Here is a 13,515-nt window from a genome sequence, read left to right on the forward strand (position 1 = left end):
AGAACCTTTATTTTTAGCCAAATGAGATTTGATCCATTTTTATGAACAAATGAAGTCCTCATTACCGCTATATTTTTCTTGCCTCTGTGCTAAAGAGGAATACATTATTTTGTCTCTTTGCACAGTTAGCACAGTTAGATGACCTGTATTATTACAACAAGATCAATTTTATTTCTGTCTCTTATTATCTCTACTCTCATATTTTCAACATGCTTCTACCAGTGTTTTAGTTGTTTCTAAACAGGAACATATGAAACTGGATGTGTAAATGGGACACATCCTCTCTTAGATTTGACTACATTACTATTATAATACCATAGATTTCAAGCTCAAAAGTAAACGAGACAGAAATCCCTTACACAGAATTTAAATCTTCCAAGAATCTTTATAAAATCAATTCCCTGTCTCTGGCTCCACTCAGTCAAATCGAGAATAGAAGTAGCTTTCAGGGGCTCTCCTTCTAATCTGGAAGATTAAGCCCTTTTGGGAGGGCAGTTTAAATTTGGGGGGAGGGCAATAAAAGACAGCATGGGGTGAGATTCCATTTTTATGGCCTTCAACCTGAGGACAGTCAACAGTCTCTGGTCACAGCCATATAGGTGGCAAAAACTCTGATAGGAAACCACAGCTCTCTGGCCTGAGGAACCAGAGAACAGAAGTTGAGGCTAACCACAACCCAGTAGTCTAGGAAAGGATCCTAGAAAAGAGAAATCTGGAAAAAGGAAGCCCCAAATCCATGTATAAACTTTGCTCAAATAATTGAATGATTCCACAGCCCCTGTGCTGTGGAATGGAATCTGTTGAAGGAGAAATAATCACATTGACATTTGAGCTGCCAACCAACAGACAGAGTTGGCAGTTTAAGTCCAAGTTAATTGCCTTCTTAAAAAAATTTTTTTTAACACTCTTTGGAGGAATACAACAGAATCCAGATAACATTCCCAGTGTTCAGGATACAATTTCAAATTACTTGACATATGAAAAATTAGAAAAAGGTGACTCATTATTAAGAGAGACCAAAGAATAACAACTCCAGGATGACTTAGAAGTTGATATAGCAAGAATTTATAAGCACCAATAATAACTGTGCTCAATGAAGTAAAGGAAAATATACTCTGAAAGGTGACTGAAAGGATAAAAATATCTCATCAGAATAGGAAGTATAAAAAAGAACAAAATCTAAGTTCTAGAATTGAAGAATAAGATATCAGAAATGGAAATACATAGAATGGAGATGACAGAAGAAAAGAGACAGTGACTTTGGGAATGGTTTAATAGAAATTATCCAATTTGAGCAACAGAGAGAAAAAGAACTGAAAAAGAAGTAACAGGTCCTCAGTGACCTATGGGGGATTATTAGAAAGATAGGAGGGAGATAATAGGGGGGAATATTTGATGAAACAATGACCAAAAATTTCCCCAGTTACAGAAAGGCACAATTCTATAGATTCAAGCAGCTCAAGGAACTCAAACAGGACAAAGACACAAAAAATGCCTGAACAATTCTAGTCAAACTGATGAAAATCCAAAGATAATGAGGAAATCTTGAAAGCACCCAGGAAAAAATGACACAATTCTTACAGAGGAATAATGACTTGAAACATTGCTAACTTCTCTTCTCAAAAATTATGGAGGCCAGAAAAAAGTGAAAGACAATTTTTACCATGCTGAAAGGAAAAACAAACTAACAAAAAACCTATAAAATGATCAATTCAGAATTCTACATCTGATGAAGCCATGTATTATGTACACAGGTATGCATCAGGGTATAAACTTATTGGACATCTTGCCAAGAACTCAATTACAGCACAACACTTTTTTTAAAAAAATGTTTTACTCAGTGCTACATCATAAGAATGTTTGAACTCTTATCTTTTGGTAATCTTTGTTTTCTGTTTGTCCCCATTGTCAGAATGCCTCGGAGCTAGCAGAGAGTAGGTATCTGTTAATAAAAGAATCTTTGACAGATCGTAGAGTAAGTGGCTTCTCAATATTCAAATAATAAAGGGAAATTTACAATTGGATATCATTCCTGTTAATCAGCAAGTGTATGAAAAGGGAGACAAGTCACTTCATGTGAGAAAGGCAGTGTCTGAGAGATTGTCTATAAATGTACATTCTTGATTTCGCTGCACCTAACATTGGTGTGTGTGTGGTATATTCATTTCTGCTTTCCATTTGAAATAAATCAAGGATAAAGGCTTTTAAAACTGAATATTGAAAACCCAGTGAGGATAATGTCTGATTATTTTTTAATGTTATCTTTAGTGTGAAATAAATGAACTTTGTTGAAAAGCCCAAATGACTTATGTTTAATTCTTGGTGTTCTGAATCTTTCATTCATTACCTTATCAAATTTAGGACTTAACATCACTTAGGATTCCAAATGTTTCATTAATTTTATCCCTAAATTATATCTAAGAATTTATATGTATTTTATTATTCAGATAAAATCTTTAGCCATGATATTTAAACATTTTGAGCCAAACATGTCCATCTTTTTTCTTCTTAATTCTCTCTACTATGTCCAGTTCTCAAGATGTTTTACATATGCTTTTTAATTTTTAATTAAGCACCAGTGATGCATGAACATTTTCTTCTTGTAAAATATCAAAAACTCCAGAGATACACATATAGCTTTAGCTCCTCTGAAGGCATTCTCAAAACTTGGTCCATGCCTTCTGCATAATAGTAATGAGAATTATGAGGTCGATCTATCATCCAAATATATTCCTTATATGGACAACTATCTATATGTATCCTATAGAAATGTGGTCCCCAACTCTCCCAACCAGGGTCAGTCTGTGGCCTGTTGGAAACTGGGTTGCACTCACTGCCTCCTGAGCTCTGCCCCTGCCCCCCTCACTGGTTCATGGAAAAATTGTCTTCCATGAAACTTAGGAACCCAGCCATATGGCCCACCCTCCACGCACCACCATCCATGGAAAAATTGTCTTCCATGAAACCGATTCCTGGTGCCAAAATGTCGGAGACAACTGCTAGAAAACATATAACACTTTGTGTATTTTTCTTGGACATACTTTATTGTGCATATGTGCAAGTATTTCTCTAAGGAGCAATGCAAGTAGTAAAATGATTGGGTCGTAAGGTGTGAACACTTTAATTTTTCATAAATAATGCCATATTATTCTCCAGAGTGGTTGTATTAATACAAATAACCTTTCCACTTGCAGGATACTCTTTTACTTACATTTTTGCCAATGCTTAATATTTTAAGCTTTTAAGGTTTTGTTCATCTAATGGGGGAGTCAGCACATTATGGCTCATGTACCAAATCCAGCTCACTGCCCTTTTAAAGCCTATAAGCTAAGAATAGTGTTAATATTTTAAAATGGTTATATTTTAAGTGGTTATATACATACCCACAGAATATTCTCTATGTTTCTTCTCAACCTACAAATCTTAAAATATTTAATATTTGGCCCTTTGACAAAAAATGTGCTAACCCTAATTTCCTATATAATAAATAGTGTGCCATTGTTGTTCTAATTTGCATTTCCATGATTACTTAGTAAAATTGAGGATTTTTTCATAGGTTCATTTGACATTTGTATTTCCTTGTCTGTAAATTGCCTATTGTTTAGAAAGCTTGCTCGTGTTTCTATTTTTAAAATTGATTTCAATGAACTCTGTATGCATTCTGAATACCCATTGTGCTGGACAGTGTTGCTTGCCTACCCAATGGTCGTCTTCCCCACCTGTTCTTTTCTACCAATAGAATTGCAGTTCTTTTCTAGGTATTGGGCAGTGATGTACATCTGGGGATGTGAGCCCTCACCCAAATCTTTATGGAGGAGATGTAAAATTATAATTATTCTAAATCACTGTGGGAATTGCTTGTGATTAGTTCAGGATTGAACACCTGATGAAATGTGTCCAGTGAGTATTTATTTTCCCCTCAGCTGATAAAAGGAACACCAGGAATTTTTTTTATCTCTTGGCAGCCTCTGTTTGCTTTCTTCTCATTTGACTTCTGGAAATGTGAAAACCATCTTTTGAGCATAGATAGCAGTAGCCAGATGAAGTGGACAAGTCAGCATACTGAGAATAACAAAACAGCAATATGAAAACAAGGTGAGTTCTACATTTCGAACCTCTTTATAGTCTAGGCTGTTTTTAGATGAGGTTTCTATTATTTGTAGCCAAAGACATCCTTATTAACTTATCTAATATTCGATGCTCTTCCCTATGAATTTTAGAGCCATATTGTCACATTCTAATAACTTGAACTGGTTAGAATTACTTTGCTTTTGTAGATTAAGTTCAGCTTGAATAATATTCATAAACTGTTGAGTTTTTTCATAAGGATCTCTCCATTATTCTGGTCTTGCTATGATCTGAATGTTGGTATTTCCCCACAATTTATATACTGGAACCTAATACCCAATGTGATAGTATTGAGATATAGGGCCTTTGGGAAGTGTTAAGTCACAAGGGCTTCAATTTTGTGAGAAGGATTAGTGCCCTTATAAAAGAGATTGAAGGGGACTGCCTTGCTCCTTCTTCCATGTGAAGACACCGTGATGAAGTGCCATCTTTGAAGCACACAGAAAGGCCTCATCAGACATTGAATCTGTTGGCACCTTGATTTTAAACTTCCCAGGCTCCAGAATTGCAAGCAATATATTTTCGTGGTTTATAAACTACCCGTTGTTTTATTATGTTTGTGCTGCTGTAACAAAATACCTTAAACTGAATAATTTATGAACAATAGAAATGTATTTCTTCCAGTTCTAGAGGGTAGAAAATCCAGGATCAAGGTGCCAGCAGATTGGATGTTTGGTGAGGGGCTGGGTCTCTGCTATTGAGATGGTGCCTTGTTGTTACACCCTCACATAGATGAAGAGGTGTAAAGGATGAATTTGCTCCTTCAAGCCCTTTTATAAGGTCACTAATCCCATCTGTGAGGGCAGAGCCCTCATGGCCAAATCACCTCATAAAAGCCCCACCTCTAAATACTATTGCATTGGGGATTATTTGAGCATGAATTTTGGAGGGACACAAATATTCAAGCCATAACATTCTACCCCTAGCCTTCCAAAATGTATGTATTTCCTATGTACAAAAAAAAAAAAAATACATTCACTCCATCCCAATAGCCCCAAAAGTCTTAACTCATTCTAGCATCAACTTTAAAGTCTAAGTCCAAAATTCCATCTAAATAAGATATAGGTGAGACTTAGGTACAGTTCATCCTGACGTACGTTTCCCTCCAGCTGTGAGCCTATGAAATCAATTTATGTGCTTCCAAAATATAATGGTATGGCAGGTGTGGGACAGACATTCCTATTCCCAATAGGGAAAATAGGAAAGAAGAAAGGGATAAGAGGTCCCAACTAAATCCTGAATCTAACAGGGCAAGCATTAATTCTTAAGGCTGCAGAATAATCTTCTTTGACTCTATATCCTGGCGTCAAGACATACTGGGGTGAAAGTTAAGCCCCCAAGGCTCTGGGAAGCTCCACACCCATGACTTTGCTGGGCATAGCCCATATAACAGCTTTTATGCCTTGGAGTCAGTTTCTAGTGGCTCTCGCAGGTTGGCATTGCGTGGTGGTGGCTCTACCAATCTGGGGTCTTGGTGGTGGCCCTGCCCCTGTGGCAGTTTACTGCCTGGGCCCTGAGGCTCTTTGGGGAATCCTTTGGCATCTAGGTGGAGGTAGCCATGCCCCCAAAGCTCATGCACTCTGTGTGTCTTCAGAGTTATTTGATGGTAGCACCACATAGAGGTTGACCATGTGCGCCCTCCAGAGGAACAGTCACTGCTGTACTGGGGCCTACCTGAGCTACACCTGGAATGGCTGAGGAGTGCAGGACCAGAATGAGGGTGGCAGAGACTTGAGGTGGTGCTGGGCAGTGAACCCCAATGTTATACAAGGGCCCTGGCACACTGGGCCTGTGATGGGAGTGGCAGCCCTGACAATCTCTGACATGCCTTCAAGGTCATTCTTCCATTTGTCCATTGTCTTCCATTGTCTTGATGAATAGCATCCAGCTTCCTTCTATCCATACTAATCTCCTTATCAATTGGTCATACCCTTGGTGTTCTCTCCTGAACATGTTAGGTCATGTTTTACAGGTTGAAAAATTTTCTCTCTTTCAATTCCACTTCCCCTTTGATTATGAATTTCACCTTTAATGTATTTCTCTCTTCTTTCATTTTACTATAAACTGTCAAGAGAAGCCAAGCAGCTCCTGCAACACTGCTTAGAGATTTTCCTTCCACCACTTATCTTAGTTCATTGCCTTTAAGTTCTGCCTCCCGTAAAACAGTAGGACACAAACACAATTCAGCCAAGTTTTTTTTGCCACTTTATAACAAAGATAGGTTTTCCTCTGTGTCCAATACCATGTTCTCATTTCTGTCTGAAACCTCATTAGAACTTCCTTTACCCTCCATATTTCTACATTTCTGAGCATTCTGTTTTTTTTATTTTTTTATTTTTTATTTTTTTTTTTGAGACAGAGTCTCGCTTTGTTGCCCAGGCTAGAGTGAGTGCCATGGCATCAGCCTAGCTCACAGCAACCTCAAACTCCTGGGCTCAAGCAATCCTCCTGCCTCAGCCTCCCGAGTAGCTGGGACTACAGGCATTCACCACCATGCCCGGCTAATTTTTTCTATATATATTAGTTGGCCAATTAATTTTTCTATTTATAGTAGAGACGGGGTCTCACTCTTGCTCAGGTTGGTTTCGAACTCCTGAACTCAAACGATCCGCCCGGCTCGGCCTCCCAGAGAGCTAGGATTACAGGCGTGAGCCACCGCGCCCGGCCATGAGCATTCTGATCATAACCATTTAAATAACCTCTAAGAAGATTTAGGCTTTCCTTCCAGCTCTTCTCTTCTTCTGAGCCCTCACTAGAATAGCTCTCTAGGGTCCAGTCTCCACCCATGACCCAGTTCCAAAGCCACTTCCACATTTTTAGGTATTTGTTACCCTAGCACCCCACTCTTGGTACCAGTTTCCTTTTTAGTCTGTTCATGCTGCCACAACACAATACCTTAGATTGGGTAATTTATAAACAATAAAAATTTATTTCTCCCAGTTCTGGAGACTGGAAAAGCCAAGATAAAGAAGCCAGTAGACTCATGTGTGATGAGGGCTTGCTCTCTACTTCCAATGAGGGAGCCTCGTTGTTGCATTCTCTGATGGAGGAAAAGGCAAAAAGAGGTAGAGAAACAAACTCATTCCCTCAAACTCTTTTATAAGGCAACTAGTCCCTTCCATGAGGGCAGAGTTCTCAAGGCCTAATCAACTACTAAAGACCCCACCTCTTAATATCATTATAGTGGGGGATTAAGTTTCAACATGAATCTTGGAGAGACAAAAACACTCAAACCACAGCACAGTATAAGGTATTCTGTTATAGTAACCTGAACAGACTAAAACAGGTCTTCTATTAGGCCTTTAAATAAAATTTTCTCTAGAAATATTTCGTGAATATTTATTAGATTGATTACAAAGTACTTTATAGTTATTCTTACTGGAAGAAATGGTTTTTATTTTCTTATTATTTTACATATGGTTCTTTGTTGGTAAAAAGAAATGTTATGTTAATAATGATATTATATACTACCAACTTGCTATATTTCTTTTAATTGGGTTTCCATGTAGTGAGAGATATTATTTGTTAATAATTATATTTTGTGACTTACATTTGTTGCCTTTTAATTTTTATATCTTGCATCTTTACCTTTTTGCGTTATTTTGGGTAAGTACAATATTTATTAGAAGGTATGAAAGAGGTCATTCCTATATTATTTCTGCTTTGTTTCTGAATTTAGTGAGAAATGTGTCAAATATGTTATCTGTAAAAAGGATACTTGCTGTAAGTTTAAAGTGGGCAAGCTTAATAGAAAAGTAAGTCACCCTTTATTTATTTTTATTAATCTTCCAGTTTTTTTTTTCACTGATATGAATGGATATAGAATATTATAGAAAAAAACCTTTGGCTTCTATTCAGATAACATAGATTTTTCTCATTTAATATGTATTAATGCAGTGAATTACATTGATAGGTTTATTAATTATCAATATTGTATTGCTAGAAAAGACCTACTTTTTCCTGAGTGAATAGAGATAGCTGCTCCGAACTTTTTTAGAATTTTATTTATATATTGTTTATTTTCTCCCCAAATAACTAATATAATTGGATTTTTTCATGTTTTATTTTCTGTTTCATTCTTTCTACCTCCATTTTATCCTGATTACTTTTCACAAATTTCTTTGATTGGTAAAAATAAATTATTTAGATGAATACCTAGTACAATTTTAATTTTTCCACTTTTTCTTACAGAAACATTTAAGGTGATGAGTTTAACTCTGAGAATGGTTTTGGCTTGGTTATACAATTGTTATTTACTCCTCATCCAAAGTGGTGAGTTGGATTTATTCATTTATTTGTTTACATTTAGCCACGATATATTGAGTGCTTCTTTTATTCCAGACTCTTTACATATATTATTTAATTTAAGCTTCAAACAACCCTGGGTATTATCCTAATTTCACAATTGAGAATACAAACTCTGAGAGGTTAAGTGACTTGCCTAATATCACTCAGCTAGTGACTGGTGGAGACTGGGTCTTACCTCTGCCTTGTAGAATCCTTACAAATATCATTTAAGCAGAACCATGGTAGCAGCATGGTCTCTTTCATAGGATTTTCACTGGCTATCCATTTCCTCAGTGTATATTTGAATTTGATGGATTAAATGGAATATACGAATGGAAAAATAAAAGACTAAACTTTCTATTATGCCTAGAATATTCCATATCGTCTGTTATTAGTGCTTTGAGCTTTCCTTCTTCTTATATTTGCTTCATGCAAATAAATTTGATGAGAGCATGAATTTTTCATGGAAAAGGTTAACGTTGAAGACATGAGCTTAAGGAAGTTTTATAGAAAGATATTTTTTCAGAAGTATTGCTGGAGCAAGAAAAATTAAGTTTTGCAAGCTGTTTTCTGTACCTTTACTTCAAAATGCTGCTTGTTTTAGTAGCATCACCCCACATGAAGGTTATAAATGAAAATGACTGGAGTATTTCCTAAGAGGGACATTTTTCTAGTCAAAGTTCATCTTTAACTAGCAGAACCAGGAGTATTAAAATTGAATTTGTGATCTTTCTTGGGATTAGGGACTATTTTTTCTTAAAATGGATAAAGAGATGACCACATATTTCCTTTTATTGCTTTTAATGGAATAGCCTAATTAAACATATGATGTAACCCCGTTTCCAACAGAACGAAGCACCAAACTGGTATTTTAAAAGATGTGAGGGAAATATGAAAATGAGATTGTTTTTTGACTCCTTTAGTGGCCAACTTATCCACAAATATTTAAATTACTAGGTTTGTAATTTAATCATTCAGGATGGTGAAAGGAACAAACATAGTCTCTGAGAGGATCTGATGATAAGTTCAGAGAAACTGACAGAGTTTAGTGACATCACAACTTGCATTAGAGAAAACACTCTCTAAAAAATGCTCTGTGATAATATTGATTAAGTTTTAGCAACTGATTACAATTTCACCTTATTGTTCTCTCAGGCAAGACGCATGATATTTTTTATATCACTTTTGATGTTTTCATTAGACCAGCAATGCATTAAAATCCTTACTCATTGCCTACTTGAATGTCAGGCTCAGATATTTTCTGTGTCATTTTTTAAAGTGAAAAACATATACTTTTCTGAGTCCTTAATATTAGAATTGGATGATGAAAAACATTTCTCTTTGCCAAGTGAATCTGCCATATACAGAGCATATTCATTTCAATGAAATTAGGGAGGTTATATTATTTTTTATTTGTCTTTTTTTGCTTTTCTGAACTTAATATTACAAGGAGCAATGTTTGTGTTATTTATGGTGTCCTGAAGTTTATTAAATAATATTGTGAGTCCACTAACGAATGCATTATTTCACTCCACTTCAGTTTCGGTAGATCTTGATTTTTATCGAGGAATACAGGTCATCAATATGTGGATTCTTATTTCATTTTCTTCCTTTTCAAATGTTTTTCCTGATGGGAGAATGCAATTAGGTGCTAAGACATTTGACAACTTATTTCGGTGAGTGATTTAATTCAAGCCTCGCTACCTCTGTGGGCAAAGTAGAGCTTGCAGTCGTGGGAGGGAAACCTGTTTGGAAGCAGCCTGGAACCGTGGAGGTCACTCTTCATTTCCGCAGGGTTGTTATCCAGATGCCTTCCTATTTGTGCTTTTGCTTCACTTCACCCAGCTGAGCATGGCTGCTTTCTTGATCCTTTACATTTCACGCCAATGAGCCTGATTGTTCTCGGTCCGTAGTCGCTTACTTGTGGCATTACTCACACTAATATTGTAGGCCTCAAAGCTCAGCCAAAGCCAACCCCTTGAGATACACAGATGGTGAATCATTAAAGGGCATGCAAAACACCAAGAGTATCACAGGCTCACAGAGGCTATTTCTGCCATGTGAATTTGTGATTTAACGGGCTTGGCCATTGTGTTTTGGAGTTAGCCATCTGATTGATGAATTGTCTCAGTGATTGTGCTGGAGAGAGAGATCCACAAAAAAAGTTCTGGCATATGCCCCCAGGATCTTATTTCACATATTGGCTTCATTTGTGAAAGTAAGCCCAACGCTGGTTAATACTGATAAATTGAGAACCTGACTTCTCTCTTACTCTTCGCAATATATTGTGTTTCTCCTTTGTGATATTTGGTCTGATCCTGTCCTTCGTATTAACAAACCTCTCTATGTAACTCAGACTGCTTCTTTGGAGAGTCATGAATAAACTACTAAAATCCAACCTCTATCTCTGTATATTGCCTGCTTTGTGGAATAATGAAATTAAATGACTCATCAGTGAATACCATATTCACTGCATTTATAATGCTAGTGGATTTATTAGTCCATTCCTTGGAGCTCTAGTGAATTCAGATAACAGACATCCTGTGTATTCCCTAGGTACACAGCCATGACATTTTAGGGTTCCCAAGATACAAACTGTTCTTGTGTTAGATAGAAGCTATTAGTTGGGGCTTGATCTACAAGGGCTTGCAAGGAAGATTAGTTTTTATACTTATTCCAGGTGTTTAAAACTGACACTGCCTGCCATGCTTGTTCTGGATAAATGGACCACTGATAATATTGGAAATATCCATTCATGCACTCATTGAATCATATTTCTTGGGTACCTACTATGTATTACCCAGATACTCTGTTATATATCAGAAATACAAAGTTGAAAAAACCATCATCTCTCTTTCAAGGAACATAGGATGTATAGTTTCCATATCAGTTAAGCATGGATTTGTATAACTCTTAAATATACGTAAGTACTGTGTTGATTTAGACACCCTAAGGGAGTATCCCGGCATGTTTGCACACCCACTCTAAATTACCATATCACTTTATCTGCCTACATCTCTCATGATTTTCCATTATAGTATTTACTATGGTCATAGAACCATACCTACAATGTCCTCTTCCAACACTGGGAACTCCCCAAGGAAAGGCTATAACTCCTACATCCACTATTTCTTGAGTAAACTATGGAGGTGGCATCTTACAATATATAGCACTGAGATAAGTAATAAAGGGTCACTAATTAATGATTCAAGCAGCTGGTTTTCTGGTTTGTATACTAGCACACTTATTTCACTAATTTTCTTTCTCCTGGGGGCATCAGAAGACTTTGGTTTCTAGTTCTGGCTTTACCACTGGCTATGTATGCCTTAGCAAATCATACAAGCTTTCTGCACCTCAATTTCCCCATCAGCTTCTAAACACAATGGCCAATTTAACCCCAATTCTATATATAAATGTATGTGTTCTTTCCTAGTAAGTAGAACTAAAATAGACAATTTGCAGCCTTGGTTTGGAGTGCATTTCTAGAAGTAGATGCTATTAGGACTTCTCCATTTTTAATGTTGAGACTTAAGGAATTCCCACTCAGAATACATTCTCAAAGTGGAGTAAGAATATGGTATTTATCAGCATGATCTTTAGACTCTTAACTTTTAGACCATGTAGGAACAGAAAGGTAAAAAGAAAAGTGGAAAAGGGATTAATAAAGTACATGAAAATGTGGTTACATTTATTTACCTGAGTGAAATCTTGCTGTGGATTGAGGATTATTCAACCCTGGTGGTCCTGAACAACTGTCCATTTTCCTGCTGGAGCAGAACATCTGCATTTCCTAAGGTCAGAGTAATCTCAACATTCTCTGTGATGAGAGTGGATGCATTTTACTTTTCCCTAAGTTGTGTCTTTAAAAATGCATTACGCAAACATTATTTTTTTCAGGAGACAAAAAATACAAGGCATTTTATAAAGATATATTTTCATAGATAAAAATCACATTTAAAAATTATATATATGCACTAATGTACATATATTCATTAAACACTTATTTGTCTATGTGCTTATAAACACTGAAGCTAATTCCTTATTCCAATCCTTCTTTTCATGATCAAATAATTTTAAAACATTAGGATAAAAAAAATCTTTTATTTTTTTTCTTCTTTCCACACAATGTGGAAAAAAAAATACTCATGGAATTTGTCCAGCTCAGTAAAATAGACACCTCTGACTTTTTAGGTCAACTGAGCAGGTTCTCAGGTGAATGTTGTGAATTTCACCTATCACAATGCATATTTTGTCAACATTAGATAATCAGAGGTATATTTCACTCTTCAGAAAAGATTTTCTTCATTCTGATTACTGTCATTTTAATTATGAATTCATGGAAGGAACAGATGCTTTTAAATTTAATGCACCTGGAGACAAATATATGAAATATTCATTTTATTTTAAGAATCTAAATTGCTAAGTATTATAACTTACCTTAGTTATGGCACATTTGTTTGCATGTTCAAGTTCTTTTAACTTCTAATTTTTACAGCAAGCCCATAAGAAGTAGGGAATAGGTCACTATTAATTGGCTTGGCTGAGAGGCTAAGTGATTAGTCTGGGATTTCCCAAACTAGATGTAGATTTTAAAATAAATGTAGCATTTTCCCGTTGGACATCTTGAACTTATGTAAAAAATAATTGATAAAATTGATACTGAGATACATCAAATATTGAGAAAAATTTTTATCACATGAAAAAATGTGTGTCTTTTTAAGAGATTATCTCCAAAAGTTGAGATTTTGCAAGTTCATGTATCAACCCAAGTGTCCATCACACCACTTGATTCAGTTCATATAAAATTCTACCGAATTTTAGAACTTCTAGTGATAAAGTCAGATTGAGGCTTACCTGGGGCAAGGGCAGAGGAAGGTGTGGACTGCAAAGTGGCACAAGATAGCGTTTGGGGATAATGAAAATGCTCCGTATCTTCATTGTGGTTTCATGGGTGCATACGTGTGTCAAAACTCATCAAATTGTACATTTTATGTGGATACTATTCATTGTACATCAATTGAACTTCAATAACATTGATAGAAATGTCAATGAAAGACCTTTGATAGCCAGCTGTGAGCAAAGCAAACTGGGGCATGAGTG

At 36.1% G+C, this 13,515-nt stretch overlaps 1 long non-coding RNA gene across 1 annotated transcript in view; it reads left to right on the forward strand.

The window, feature by feature from the left end:
• LOC142874270 (uncharacterized) overlaps positions 1–8,731 on the forward strand; it is a 197,935-nt gene extending 189,204 nt beyond the window's left edge. Inside the window, exons 5-6 of the long non-coding RNA XR_012922080.1 lie at positions 3,966–4,095; positions 8,320–8,731. This is a non-coding gene — a long non-coding RNA (uncharacterized LOC142874270). The remainder of the gene's footprint in view (positions 1–3,965; positions 4,096–8,319) is intronic.
• Positions 8,732–13,515: the final 4,784 nt, after the last annotated feature.

Source organism: Microcebus murinus, chromosome 12 (assembly GCF_040939455.1).
Source record: "Microcebus murinus isolate Inina chromosome 12, M.murinus_Inina_mat1.0, whole genome shotgun sequence".
Taxonomy (NCBI): domain Eukaryota; kingdom Metazoa; phylum Chordata; class Mammalia; order Primates; family Cheirogaleidae; genus Microcebus; species Microcebus murinus.